Source organism: Triticum aestivum, chromosome 6B (genome assembly GCF_018294505.1).
Source record: "Triticum aestivum cultivar Chinese Spring chromosome 6B, IWGSC CS RefSeq v2.1, whole genome shotgun sequence".
Lineage (NCBI taxonomy): Eukaryota > Viridiplantae > Streptophyta > Magnoliopsida > Poales > Poaceae > Triticum > Triticum aestivum.
Genome location: NC_057810.1, coordinates 716,555,236 through 716,569,951, shown reverse-complemented (window position 1 = coordinate 716,569,951; position 14,716 = coordinate 716,555,236). Strand labels below are relative to the sequence as shown.

General features: G+C 43.0%; 1 protein-coding gene across 1 annotated transcript in view; it reads left to right on the top strand.

Annotated features, from left to right (window-relative positions):
• Positions 1-2,984, top strand: part of LOC123139963 (disease resistance protein RGA5) — a 30,424-nt gene extending 27,440 nt beyond the window's left edge. The window contains exon 5 of the mRNA XM_044559686.1: positions 2,834-2,984. The gene's annotated coding sequence lies outside the window, so the exon portion shown is untranslated. The remainder of the gene's footprint in view (positions 1-2,833) is intronic.
• Positions 2,985-14,716: the final 11,732 nt, after the last annotated feature.

The following is a 14,716-nucleotide window of genomic DNA, read 5'->3' as shown; positions in this document are numbered from 1 at the left end:
GGCCGCGGGCAGCGGAAGGGAGGATGGAGGGGAGGGCCTGGAGGGAGGAGGCCGGTCGCCCGCGGGGGGGTGGGGGGGGGGGACGCGGTCGCGAGAGAGAGGGGGGTAGAAAACGTGCCTTCGTGGGCAGGAAGCCTGGACTTAACAAATCGGAAGGAACTTTTTTTTTACCGACATAAAAACTCACCGAGTGCTAGCTGCCATCTAGACAGTGAACTGGCATACAAATTCACTGAATCCTGGCAAAAGCAATGACGGCTACAGCAAGTTGCAGCATCTTCACACTTGCTGCATCACTAGGGCTTGGGGCGCCACCTGGTGGCGCCGCCTTAGAGGAAGTTAGGATGGTGCCAGGTAGGAGTCGTCCCTTCCACTCTCCTACTTGTTCTGAGGAATGTGTTTTGTGTATTATGTGATGTTGTGAAGAAACTGACATTTATAGTAGAACAAACCAACAAAAATGCAACACATATAGCTGACACAGTTACATCATACCGTAACTGTTCTATTTGTAGAACTATGCACTGTTATAAAATCAAACTGAAAGCAAAAGAATATATGTGTGTGCAAGTTCCTGACTGGAACTATAAGAGAAAGCAGTACAAATGTAACACATTCAGACAACAGATAATCTCTAAGAGAAAAGCAGTGACATCATAGATCATTAGATATTAAGAGGCACATGTGGTGACACAAGCAGCAGTCTTGGAGGTTACATAAGGGATCAGATAGATGATAATGACTCAGGTTGCTTGTGATGCCCTACACATTGTGAACTGCTCCTCCTTTTCCTTCTCTGCCCCAGAAGGCGAGGGGCTCATGGATGGCTCAGCCTCCTCGTCCATCAGCTTGCTTGTATATATATGAAAAATGCTCCAAAAAGTAATTGCATGAATTGCAGAACTGATTTGCTTACCATCATATGCAATGTTCCGATTGTCTCAACATTATGAAAATGTGTGAGCAACCAAAAAGAAACAACAAATCAATGTTACTATGTCTGAATTAATTAACGGAGGCCAACTTAAAGACACATTGCTCTACCCCAACAGAATTTTTTGACATAAATCACTAATCTTTGGTTTAGACAAACCACTTTTTTGTACCACATGATTATAGTCCATTTGAAATCTCTAAAAAAGACTTATATTTAGGAACGGAGGGAGTATATCGTTGCTGCTAGAGAATATCAATGGGATGATATCCAATATGAAATAGAGACAGATATCTTTATTAGCTAATGAACATGTTTATGATTAAATGTATGCATGTAGTATGGTAGCCTATAATGCTTATTTCAACAAAATGAAAGTAGGTATTCATGTGAGGATGGCACTAAGTACTAACTGACAATTGCCATCGCCATTTACCTTGTGTTCACTTAGTCCATACAGCCTCAACCTACAACAATATACATGTCAAAATTAACCGAGGCATGAATCTTGAGAAGATTACCGAGGCTAAATTGAGCGGCACACCATCGAGATGCACGACGCGACGACAAGCTCGGCGCCCGGCGACGGGCAGCAGGTGGCCATGTGCGTCCACGCCTAAAATGACCAGCATCCTGACAATGACAAAAACATGGCCGAACTTCTAATCTGCGCACTTAAGCTGATAACCCATATTTAACCATTTGATTTTCTCCAATAAGTGAACAAAAGGATGTATGTCAGTGTACTTGAAAATAGATCAATTTGGTAACAAGACACCATGAATTTGTAGTACTGCTCAACACTGATGCCACCCTAATATTTAAAATAATTTTGGATGGTGGGTGGACGAAGACAAACTTTGTTGGCCTATGAGTGAAAACATATAGTGTCTGCCTGATTAATGTTTTTAATAAAACAATAATTAACTGAGGAATGAATCTTGAGAAGATTACCTAGGCTAAATTGAGCGGCTCACAATCGAGATGCACGACGGGACGACAAGCTCGGCGCCCAGCGATGGGCGGCAGGTGGCCATGTGTGTCCACGCCTAAAATGACCAGCATCCTGACAATGGCAAAAAACATGGCCGAACTTCTAATGCGCACTTGAGCTGATAAATCTCCGGAGTAGAAGGTAAAGTAGATAAAGTGAAGACTGCATATACCAACTATGTGCAAAATCTTGACCAAGCATGATAGCAAAGACTCTAATTCCTACAAGCATTACCTGATGCAGAAGAACAAACATTGAAATACAGTTAAATTTTGAACAAGAAATAGAAGTTCAACAAAACTATTGACGAATTGCAGCGATGTATAATTAATTGTTATAATGTGGTGGTATCACAAAAGAAATGCATTGAAACATTAAGTTCTGCTAGGCATAGTTCAGAGTTTTTTTTGTTGGAAGATAACAATGCACACATAAATCGATCTTACTGAACTATAGCAGAACCTATGTACACATAAATCAATCTTACTGAATTTGTTACATGCCCGCACACAAAATATTATGACTATAAGCATTTTTCATCTATTAAAAGAAAAGATCATTAGGCACTAGTACAAGCCACCCAAAAAAGGATGAAGGGACCTTTTTTATGTCTGACAAATATTCCAGTAATTAGAGAGTAGCTTAGTGAATACACGAGTGGTCACTTATGATCTGTACCTCTTATCCTGCTTGACTACCACACTATCTTGCATCTTGAACCCAGTGTCACTTTCACATTCAGGAGGTTGATCCGGTTGCAGTGTCAGAGAGCACATTTGCATCTTATCCTACTTATTGTTACAACTGAAAATTTAGTAAACAATCACCGCATGTTCAGGTTCAATACAATTTTTTTACGAACTCTGCTACCCAATACCCAATACACACTGTTGTTGCCCATGCAGGCCTGGCATACTGCACACATTACATCTCATGGCAGATCAACAACTGTATCCTCATCTAGGCATCTAGATTTGCCATAAAAGATACGAGGTATGAGCATTCTGAAATGCCATAGAACACATAGATAGAACAAAGGTAAACAAATATTACAATAGATATTTTGTAACAAAATTCGGACTTGCTTAATTCCATCCTTAATCTGAACTATAACAATGAAATTAAATCTGCAGTGGTGAAATATAACCTTTCAGATGGTCATTGGGCATTCAACTGGTAGAATTTTAACTCGGTAGCAACTTGTCGTTTTACATACACAAAGTTATGAGCCGTGGATTAGCTATTGAGCCAATTTCAAAACCCTAGAAATTAGGGGAACGGGAGAGGAGGAAGACCATACCGTCAAGGCTGCTGCAGGGGAGAAGGGACTGGGGGACGCCACAGATTGCGTCGTAGCTGTTTAGCAGCACTGCAGTTCACCATCGGGCCAATCGAAAAGCACGGGAAGAGAACGGAGAGTGCAGCGACGGCACGAGTCATGTGTGCGGGAGAGGCAGAGGGTAGCGACCGCGCGAGCGACCCGAGGATCTCCGGCTGAAAGCCTCGAGCAGGCCACCCCGGATTCGCCGCCACCCTCATTTACTACCTTTCTCGCTTCATCCAGCCTCCCTGCTCGCCCAAGCATGTCAGTCACACATGAGTAGTGCTCCATCAGCGGCTCCAAACTGACCTCCTCTTTCATTCTCTCAAGTAAACTTCTGCCTTCTTCGACAAACCCAGAGTGGCTGCACGCCAACATTGCTGCCAGCAGAGTTACCTCCTCTGGCACCAGACCTTTCACTTCTGTCATCTGGCGGAACAACCCAATTGCCTCCTGCCCACGCCCATGGGAATATGGGATGCATAGACATTGATCATAATATTCCATGATGCAACGTCCTGTCGGTGCATCCAGTCAAATACACGGCATGCCTCATCCAGCGCACCGCTCTTGGCATACATGTCTACTAGTGCATTACAAGCGGGCACGTCCAATGCACCATCGCGAGCCAGTCCGCTCGTCATAATGTACCCATGAACCGTCCTCCCAACCTTCAGTGCTGCAGTCTGCGCACATGCAGGGAGACAGCCGCAACAGTCACTGCATCTGGCCATACTGCAGCATGCCTCATCCTGTGAAAGAGCCTCATTGTCCCCATATGGTTAGCTGAGTACTGCAATGCCGACAGCATCGAGTTCCAGCTGAACAAGTCTCTGTCCTGCTCTGCCATCCCCTCAAACACCATTGCTGCATCGGCCACATCATGGGACTTCCCATAAAGATCCACCAAGGCGTTACACACTGAAAGATTGTGGTCAAGTCCCGACTTCACCACCATCCCGTGAACAACAGCCCCGCGCTAAAAATCCCGTTGACCATTGCGTTCCAGACCACGACGTCCCGGAGGGGCAATCTGTCGAACAGGCGGTGGGCGTGGTCGGCGAGGCCGAACCTAAGGTAGCCGCAGAGCAGGGCGCTGGCGCAGAAAAGGTCATGGGCGATGTCGCAGCGGAGCGAGAGGGCGTGGATCGCGAGGAGGTGGGGCGGGGACGGGGCGGAGTGGACGAGCTGGGTGAAGGAGTCTGGGGAGTGGGCGACGCGGAGGCGGCGGAAGACGCGGAGCGCGAGAGGGTGGGGCAGGGAGAGCGCAGCGTTGAAGCAGGGGAGATGGGGGGGGGTGTGCGGGTGAAGGTGGTGGAGGACGGGATGGAGGGTGGGGACGCGTGCGTACATGGAGACGAGGGTCGTGACTAGGATGGCGGGGGTGGAGGCGAGGCGGCCGGAGGCGAGAAGGTGGGGAGACGGAGGAAGGGGCGTCGGTGCAGCACCGGTGACGCGCAGGTCGCCGCCGCCCATACCGTGCACCACCGCCCGCTGGTTTTCCAGATCGCGGACCGACCACGGCGCCGCCGGATCGGCACATCACAGGACCAGAAGCGGCGGCCGCCACGGGCAGACCATAGAGCAGACGGTGGGGCGTGGCGGAACCAGCCGCCATGGAGACGCGGGCTGAGTCGTGGGCGGAGTTGGCCGGGTCGAGTCGCGGGCGGCGGCGCCGTTTCTGAAGAGAGGAGAGAAGGTTGCTTGTGGAGGAAGAGCAAAAGGAATAAATTCTCGTGTGACCCCTCGATCCCCTTTTCCCTCTCTTAGCCAATCACTAACGCCTTTTTTTTCTCACCTGTGATGACGTGGCGTAGCCGAGAGGGCGCCCTTTGCGCCACCGTTAATGGGTTGTACTAGATCGGCAATGCGCCTTGGCGCGAGGGTGCCGGTCCCAACGATATGGTCAACCGATAAAAGATCAAACGGCATGATGTATCAGTATGAAGGCAAGTTTTAGCACATGTAATAGAACAACCGATTATCTGGCCGGTTCAAGAGTAAAAAGAAACATTCAATATGTGCCAGAAGAGTAACATCATCAAGTTAAACATGGGCATGAGACGATCAAAGTTAACCCGTGCCAGAAGCAAGGCAGCATCCACTACAGTCATACAAATAGAAAAACTAATTAGCTAACAATGGCAATGGAGGCGATAAAACTACGAAGCCATAGTTAGGCATACAATAGATAGCTTGGTTCAGTTGCCTCCGTGAGTGCCATTCCATATGAACTTGATGTGAATAGTTTGTGAGATAGATGACCACAAAATTATTTTTGTATAGGCAATGCACTTGAGATTTGCTTTTAAAGCATATGGAGAGTGAGCGATGGTTTCCCCCTTCTAATCTTGGAAGACGAAGACCCAGATCTGTTATTCTTTGATCCCTGCCGCCTCGACAAAATTTTTAAGACCAAGAGGATTGTTGTCAGCTTGAACCTAGCAAGATATGTCGTAGTAATCATTAAGCAATCACATTGGTAAGCAACACTAGAGAGCACAGTAGAACCAAATATATACATGTTGACCATATCTTAATCATGATAGATCCATTTTTCTGAAAATATAAACAACCAAGCTTCCTTGTATACAGTGACTCTACGGCAGTTTGGTTTATTTGCCTGTGTGTGTGTTGACTTGCTTCAGAAGTCATAGATACAAATAGAAGCATAATAAGTGGTTTTAGAAAATATATCAAGTTCTAAAGATAAATAAAACTACTTTCAGCATATATAGTAGATGCCATTGCAGATAACACTCCAATACTAACATTAGAAAAGGTAATCTGGTTTTGGTCACCCATGAAAAAATTAGATAAACACCAGATGGCAAACAAAATACATGTTAAGCCTCCATCCTTGTGATTATTGTTTTTCTTGTTCCAGAGCTCCTGTACAAATGATTTACATGGTGATCCGGAAAAAGTTGAAGCAAGCATATAAATAGTGACCCTCCTAGTGAGTGAACAAAATGTAAAAAAAACTCATTTTCATTTAGTGCAAACTATGATTTAATCTTTCTTCTTTTTCCAACAAAAATGTTAATATTCAGAAGGTAGTTGGAGACAGGGCTACACCTTATCAAGGTTTTAATCTTACGGTTCAATGAATTGCATAGGCAGAGCACACGGTTGATGGATTCAAACTATTTTTAAGAGATGATGTGGCAAGGCTAAGAAGATGAAAATAATTAAGAAGAAAAGTTCATGGTCAACAACTTACGAAGATTTAACTGGGTAGTGCCTCATGGCAGTCATCAACCTTTGAGCCGTAGAACTGTAAGATCAAACTGAGACTCAAGCCTGCATAACCATAGGAAGAAAAGGATCATCAACAAAGAGGACAAAGTGAATCAGGAACCAGTTCCTGGTTCCTCTAAAAAATCATTCTAAATGACAAACTGTGAGAAGAAAAAAGAACTGGTCTAATGACATAGATGCGTTAACCGGCAAACACTACCAAGTCAGATCAAATACTCAGCTTATTTCTGTCCCTTTTCAATATTAAGAACGATTATTAAGTAACCAGGTACATAACAAAAACAACTAATGCCTACATAGTAGCTCATCTCTCTTAATACATCTACACTGATTTCGATGTACAATTTAGGACCAATGGAAAACCAGAAAAACACAAAAAAACTCACACAATAAAGCTAAAACTAAATATTGCACGCCGTCGAGACCTATCTGGCGTGCAACATCTGTCACTACAGAAGGACATCGGCGTCAATCACAGCGGTAGGGCCATCAGCATAGCCAGCAGGAATTGCAGGCCAAACCACGGTCGCAGCTATGCAATGGGCTATAGATTTACAGGCCGAACCAAATATGCGCATAAGTCGGAAACAATGGGTTACAGATTTACTATCAATTAGTTGCTCGCTTATAAGGGTGTAAGTGGATGGACTCATTTAATAGCAGTCACCATGTATATCACATTATCATCTAATCAAGAAAAGTTTTTGACAAATCGGAGATTTTGAGTAATGTCTGAACAATGGCATAAAAAGAAATCCGAATCACAAATATGCACAATATGACAGTCGATGGCCAACATTCAGACAAAATCCAATATTTGAGATTAATCTAAAATATTTAATACCATAGGCAGAATATGATGTTAAATGGCACTGACCACACCATGAACTATTACAACTACTGATAAACATAACCCAAACAGGAACAGTTGAAGCTAGCTCACCATGGGAAAATTCAGTTGATTTACTCGGTTATAAAGTTAAATAGGTTACCTCAAGTAACGGTGCTGGACGATACATATCATCAACTCCTGCAATTACCTATCAAACATTCCAAAGAAATAAACATCACTGGATGCCAATGCATACCACTGCTTGATGAAATAATATATAAGTAATACAAAACTACAATTCAGTACATTATTTAGTTTTTGCCAGAAATGGGAATTAAAATAAATCAAAAGAGAGACTATACTTTCATGTGAGAAGAACATCTTGAGTTTATAGCTTTCAGGTTTGTAGTAACAAACAGGACAACTATGAACTGAAGATACACATCGATACTTCTCTAGGTTATCTCACCATAAATCAACATAATTGCAAGAAGGTCAAATGGAAAGAGGCCGGAATACAACTACTTCAATAGTGCAGTAACCATGTAAAGAAAAAGATACATAACCGCAATAGAAGAAATGCTAGATGAGTAATTTGTTGACGCCAAAATAAGATTATTAGATACATATCCGTAATTATCAAAAAACATTGAAAGAAATCATCTAGTATAAGCTGGAAGACATGGTACATCAAATCTAAAGGAGAAGCACCCTAGATAATATCCACTGATTTTGATAATCAACAACATCGATATAAATCAGAACAATCTTCAACCATAGTATCCTATATAGCACCCAAAAAAATCAGAACAACAGGTAAGAAGAACAAGCTAACTGAGCAACAAATGAAACAAAAGGGGCCCCAGAATTATATACACTGCATTATTCATCATTGACAGAGTTTTGTTAGTCAGTTCTATTTTCTTTTGGAGTATAAAGGAACTAACAAATATAATATAAGAGCAGTTCTTTTTTCTTTGATAATATAAGAGAGTATAGGAAATCACAGAGCTTGTTTAAGATATTTTGTCACATTAAGTAGTTCATATAAGCCTAATCCAGAACTAAACAGAGAAAGATAGAGAGTGAAGAGAAATAAAGTAGGTGCAGAAATAATTTAAATGTAAATACAGAAATAAAGTAGAAATAGAAGTAGAAGCAGAAATAAACTTTAGATGTAGCAATCAAACTAAGTAACTTATATGCCGGACCAGCTCACCTTGCCTCATGTTTAGTCTCAAGGAGGGTGTCAAGGAGGCGAGGCATCCCAATCGCAACAAGGCGAATCAGAGGCAGCCCATCTTAACTCGACGTCCTGGTCCTCCTTCAGGCAACCGTCAACGGAGTGAGCAGAAAGTAAAAAAGTAACATGAACAAACCAATAAATGTACCTTTGATGAGAATGCCCTTGTTCTTTCAGTTCATTGTACCTTGCATCTGGTCAGTTCACTGAAAATTAAAGCAAACATTAAAAAGGAAAAGGTTGAGAAAAGAGGTCCTCACCGAGTTACAAAATATAAATTAAACATGAATACAATGTATTTTATATTTGACTCTCAAACACATGTTGTTAGAAGGACATGTAGTTTTCGAACACATTCAGATTCAGAACAGATCAAACTGGTGGAATTGATTCATCATGGTATTGAGGTACATGTATCTTCTAAATACAGAACAGTTTTTTTAGAAAATGCTCTTTCAACAAAATGATTAATGGAAGCTCAGTTGTCTAGTGTTGCATTGGAAATGTATAAAGGAAACAATTCAGGTGATAAAGAGGAAATGCACCTCTTCGGGAACGATTCCCGAATGTGATGGCAATAGCATTGCTCTTGTAATGCCACAAAGCACCCTGCACAAGATAACATATAAAATGTGGTAAGAAATAGGAAGGAGATAAACAAAAGATAACTGAACAAATGTGCTTCCATGCTTGGGAATCCAGAAAATATACAAACACATTCTACTTTCTAGAAATCATAGTGATATTTTGTTCTAGATATGGATGGTTAGCTTGCGTCGACCCGCCTACATTCCACTTTCACATCATTGATTCTGATTCTATGTGGGGGTTGGACTAAAATGACAAGAATAATGTAGTGGTAGAAGTACCCACAAGACTAACATTAACATAATTAATAAGAATCTCAAGGAACGGTTAGCAGCCGCAAGATCCCCAGCAAAAAGACCATCTTTAAGACATAATCTCACCAAGCTATATGCACATAATATTGGTTTGATATGAACTGAAAAAAAATCAAGAACGAAAACAAAGAGAAGTCAATCAGTGCATACAGAACCATACAGAACCATTTTGGCAAGTGAGAAACAACCAAAAAGGAACCCAAGAGCATGCCAAAATGATATAAGTGCATCATTAATATATTTCACTCAAGATAAATGTATACTGGAAATGATGGATAGATTAGAATATTGAAATACATGACCAAAGCTAACTGAACTAAGCCTCCTGGAATACATCACAATAAAATTAGTCTTCATCACTATTAGTCGAATAAATAAAAACCTTGAAAAAATAACAGCCATGCTGGAGCAACAAATGGAGAAACTACTACTTGAAAGAGTACTTTAATTTCTATCTGAATTTCAAACAAAGAAAAATATTTTCTGCCAGGTGGCTACTGTCACCCACTCCAACCCAATAAGCACACATGTACACACAAAAATAGAATACAAATGAGCAATGGTGTCTCTGTGTTTAAGTAAATGACAACAATGTATCAAGAAACTCAGTAGAGCAATGTATCTATTTCTCAAGGAACAGATGTTCTCATACTTCAAAATGCCACGTAGAAAACTATCATACAGTGGAGATAACAATAAAACAAAATACATCCAGTATACTTTTTCTTAAATGTGTCCCCATATTTTAGGCAAAAATATTAGTAATATATACCATGAAGAAGCTTTACTCCAGTCAAATTTCTAATCATCTTCACATGGTTGACGCTAATGAGTCCATCCCTGGTCTTATCACCTAAAACAAAGACCATGAGCTACAAAAATCACATTCTGCAATTCATGAAACATCTGAGGGTAGTGGCAGGCAGAGAGGGATCTCAGCACCAGGCGGAGAAGGGGGTCCCACGTGCTCCTCTTCGTCGCCACCACCCTTTTTCATGTGCACATAAACAGACCTGACAAAGAAGTCAATGGCATATTTTTCAAATAACTACTAATATGGAGCACTGCATTTGATACTTCTAGATTTTGCTAAAAGAGCAGATCATGTACAGCTACCTAGCTAATGATGATTGCTAAGAAGACGAAATCCAATCTAAAATATACTGGGTAATCAATGGTGCAGCCCCTCACCTAAAGTACAGAGGCACAACTACAAAGTTGTTCCCTGAACCAAGAGTTCAAAGAAGGATTTAAGGAATAAGTCGTAATGAACAGAGGTCATGCAACTTTGGAAGCAAGATTTAAGAAAGAATTTGACCCAACCGTACATGGATATGGTGTGGTCTGTCATCTCGAGAGACCTCCTGGACAGTGGTGGTGGTCAAACGTCAACATCTCCAAAGCAAGGTTCTCCTCATATGTTAGCAAACTTGCATCGATTTGCTCTGAATCTCTGCAATTCCTGCGTTTAGTTCAGTCAACTCTAGTCAGTTCCTGGCAATGCCCTGCCTCAGACCTACTGGTTTGAAAGCCTGAACTCAAGAATTCCCACCGCAATACATAACCAACACCGAAATGCATTTTACTTAATCCATATAATAAGACTCACGAGGTAATGCAGAATAAAAATAGTGGCTCTATATCTTAACAAAACCAGAATGTAGATATTTCCCACAAATCACAGTGAGCAGGATGAGAACAACATGATAAAAAAACAGCTCTGCATCTTAATTGGCACTTCATCCCTACCTCATCTCCCCATCCGCTGCCTCCTTCTGGATCTCAACGCCGGTAGCACACTGCAGTTCGTCGGCCAGCAATCAACACCGAGGCAGTCAGGTCAGCATCTGAGCACCATGAAAGAGTGAGCCACATGAAAAGGCATGTGCCAGAGGATGATTTGGCAAGGGGTGCTCACCTCGGCTCGATGTGCCAGTCATTTTTTGTGGAAGGGCAGGTCGAGCGGCCGATGTAGATGAGGAGGACGTTGTCGCAGCGGAGAAGCAGAGACAGGGGATCGAGGTCGTAGGGGGAACCGCTCACCCGAGGAGCAGGTCGCGCCAGCAGCCACGGTGGGTAGGTGGAAGCTCCTCAAAGGAGGCGCGTCGGGGAGACGATTCTTCCGTGCGAGAATGATGGCAATGGCGACGAGGATGACCATCTTCGCGGCCCAGCTTCCTCCCGTCGACGGCGCGACGACCCACTGCTCCGGTGGCTCGCGCTCCTCCTCGCCGCGTCTCCTCCACGTGCGGCGCCGACGGACTCCGAACGCATCTAGGCCAGACGGCGACAGAGACGGGCGGCGCAGAGGAGAGGAGGAGGACGGGCGGCAGCGACGCAGAGGAGATGAGGAAGACGGGCACGAAGAGGAGCGGCGGCGATGAGAGAAAACGAGATCCAGAGCCATCGCGCGCGTGGTGCTTGCGGTGCACGCCGGGTCGGGCTTGTGCAGCGGCGATGCGCCCTAGCCGTCGATGTTGTAGATCCCGGAGAAGTCATCGGATCAGTGACAGTGCAGCTGCAACAGCCAGCCATGCGTGTCTACTTTGCCTGTGCACACCCAAAGAATTTGATGCGCCATGTTCCTGTCTTCTATGGATCAGCACATCACCAGACCGAACTAATCAAACTTCATTATCTCACGACTACTATTGTGGATTCCTTAGGAAATATTCCTATATGATTCAATCCTATGAATCAAACGACCAATGTTGAAAAAAAACTCCCAAGAATTAAAACCCTTCAAAAACCCTATGAAAATTCTTCGAAACAAAGAGGCCCTTAACGGTTTAGTGGGTGACTCATAATTTGGTGTGGCAACATTTGCACCAGGTAGCAAATCTTGTGTTTCATGCTCGCACCAAGTATGTTGGCCCAAAAGTCATCTATTGATGTTGTCAGTGGAGTCCCACGTCCATCCATGTATGAATAGCGGTATCCCCCATTTTGGACAGTGAAGAGGTAATCGATGCAATTTGCATGTGTATTTGCGTTCGGCTTTGCTACTTTCCTTCTAGAAAAGAATGTCCTCGGAAGGGAATAGTCTAAGTGACTATGACTTTGTGAGAGAAAGGGTTGCTAAGAACCTTCTTGACAGTCGGTTCATTCCTTCTAAGGTCATGTTGCAAAAATGGCTTCACGAAAGCCTTATCATAAGAATCTAAAAATAGTTCAGGTGTGATCTCAACTTATCCAAGTTGTGAACGAGAAAGGTTATTATAACATGCTAGAAAGTTCTGTACTTCTTGATGTACACGGGTGGGTACTGGTTAGAGATGAAATAAAATTGTATTCTTATAAGACCAAAGGCTTGTTGATCAAGATTGTAAGAAACGTAAACTTTGCAAGCTAGCCGAGTCTAGTGATCCCTATTGATAAACAACCCCATGATCTCTATGGAGGTTGAAACACCTCAACCTAGCACCAAAGTTTACAATGACACCCGCAACTTGGACACTGATGACTCGTACCTTGCTATACGACCGCTCACCACGAGAGTATACCCATTTAGTACCAACCCATTGAGGGCGTCCTCGGCATCGCCCGACCTTTCCATTGTCACCATTGCCATGGTAACACATCCTGCCCCAGGAGAGGTCACCTTGGCGGTCGAAACTTTGCCATGCTTGCTGAAGAAGCGGCGCATCAAGGAGCTATCCATGCCTGCACACCCGAAGGATGGTTTTGCACCACGAAGCTGAAGGACTCCTTGGACTGTGGCTATATCATTTGTAGTTCTAGATGATATAGCCACACACACATATGTAGTTCTAGATGATATAGCCACACACACATATGTAGTTCTAGATGATATCGAAGACAATCATCATCCTCAAGCCTGGGCGGTTGGTGTTCCTGATAGTAATTAGGATGGCCTGTCCAACACGAAGATTCTTGTCATCGAGGAATTTCTTCCACCCAACCGAGATTTAAGTGTGTGCGACCGTCCGTGTCCACGCGGTAAGTACAGGTTGTGACGGAGCCCCTTGCAGTAAGGCGTAGCCCAGCTGAGCCTTCTTCATCAGGCTCGATACCATAACTCACAGATATGCTCTTTGCCAATTTCTGAATAAGAAAAACATATCAATTAATAAGCATGTCATCGAACTGTACACTAAAACATATATATCATCGACTAGATTCCACACAACATACCATATCATTGGACTGTACACTATGTAATTCACACTATTAATTTGCATTTGTAAGTACAACATACCATATCATGTCGATCAACCATGGTATTTGTCAAGCGGGTCACGAATGGCACCCCGACAAAGTCAGCACGTGGCGGAATTGTGTCCCACAGGTTGGACACCTCCTCCTCACTTAGCCTTGTTCTTTGAGCTACGATGGCTTCATGAAGTGGGTCCTCATCATCTTCATCGAGTGGGTCCTCATTATCTTCATCATCTTCATCATCTTCGTCATCTTCATCATATTCCACCAGGTTGAGATAAATGACAGCTAGCTTGGGTCTTTCTGCTCGGAAGTTGAAGCTGATCAACTCATCATCAGTAAGATGCATGCGAGCGACGAAACAGGCCCATCCATCTCCTCCAATCTGCGACATATTGCGTCCTTTCTCGACCTCCATAGCGTACGACCCCCCAGGAGCCTCAAATGTCACAGTGTCTCCTGTCAGCTTGTTGAATTTCAACCTCACATTGCATGGGACGATCTGTGTAAAATAAGCAAAATGACACAATGCAGTAATGCCAACACTAAAAATAAAATAGTTATTACATTTCATCTAATTTCTTACCGCCGCATGACGAAAACTCGGCTGGAAGTAGATGCAGAACAACTTGCCAGTTGCAAGGCTGCTGGCGCATCTTGACTTGCACAGTTGACATAGTGGTGGTGGTGGTGGCGCCATTCTTCCTAAAGCAATATGAGGAAATGATTACTAAATCAACTAAATCAAAATGTTCTAAGTCAATTAAATCAACTAGCCTACTAAATCAACTAAATCAAAATGTTCTAAGTCAACTAAATCAACTAGCCTACTAAGTCAACTAAATTAAAATGTTCTAAGTCAACTAAATCAACTAGCCTACTAAATCAACTAAATCAAAATGTTCTAAGTCAACTAAATCAACTAGCCTACTAAGTCAACTAAATCAAAATGTTCTAAGTCAACTGAATCAACTAGCCTACTAAATCAACTAAATCAAAATGTTCTAAGTCAACTAAATTAACTAAATGAATTAGCCTACTAAATCAACT